Source organism: Zalophus californianus, chromosome 11, assembly GCF_009762305.2.
Source record: "Zalophus californianus isolate mZalCal1 chromosome 11, mZalCal1.pri.v2, whole genome shotgun sequence".
Classification (NCBI taxonomy): Eukaryota; Metazoa; Chordata; class Mammalia; order Carnivora; family Otariidae; genus Zalophus; species Zalophus californianus.
Genome location: NC_045605.1, coordinates 95086995 through 95087890, shown reverse-complemented (window position 1 = coordinate 95087890; position 896 = coordinate 95086995). Strand labels below are relative to the sequence as shown.

General features: G+C 55.0%; 1 non-coding gene across 1 annotated transcript; it reads right to left on the bottom strand.

The window, feature by feature from the left end:
* Positions 1-358: 358 nt before the first annotated feature.
* LOC113915587 lies at positions 359-465 on the bottom strand. The gene has a single exon (XR_003517734.2). It is a non-coding gene; the product is annotated as a U6 spliceosomal RNA (small nuclear RNA).
* Between the last annotated feature and the right edge of the window lie 431 nt (positions 466-896).

The window sequence follows — 896 nt, the reverse complement described above, 5'->3', positions numbered from 1 at the left end:
CCTGCCATCCCACCCTGCTCCATGGGGATGTCTGCCCATCTGCTCCCCGATGCCCCACACCCAGGCCTAGCAGTCAAGCAAGTGGGGAATGGACTGGTCTCGGGAAGCCGGCAACGTGACAAAGTCAGGTTCACAGAGACGCTGCAAGAAATGGCTGGGCCTGGGATCAGCCCCGGGAGCACGCGTGCACTCTGCAATGGCCAGACACCTGCCACAGGCCGGGGAGCTTCCTTCCTGGGTTGCCGTCCTCCCTGGTGTCCATCCCAGTGGCTTTGGCAAGCCCCTGCTCTTATGAGCTAGCCAATAAGAGGAGCCTCCACCCTAGCGATAAGCCCATTCGGAGAGGGAACTTTTTCTTTAAAGATGGAAAAGTTTCATCAACGTGCAGGTCATCTTGTGCAAGGCCATGCTAGTCTCCTCTGTGTCATTCCAATTTTAGGGTGTGTGCTGCCCAAGCGAGGGCACGAGAGGGAACTCTGGAAGCTCAAAACCTCCAAAGCCTAAACCAAGGGAACTAGGATGATGAGTGATGGATGGGGGAGCTGTTCTGGATCAAGGTCTCTGTCATGGGCAGAACTGTGTCTCTGCCAAATTCATCTGTTTGAGTCCTAACCCCTGTACCTCAGAATGTGACTGTCCTGGGAGACAGGGTCTTTCAGGAGGCAGTCAAGGGAACATGAGGCTATATTGGGTAGGCCTTATAGGAAGCAGGCAGGACGCAGACAGGCACAGAGGGAAGACCATGGGAAGGCACAGCAAGAAGACAGCCGTCTGCAAACCACGGAGAGATCAGAGGAAACGAACCCTGTGGACACCCTCGAGCTTCCAGAACGGCGAGAAAATTAATTGCGGTTGTTTAAGCGACCTCGCCTGTGGTACTTGGTTTGACAGCCCAA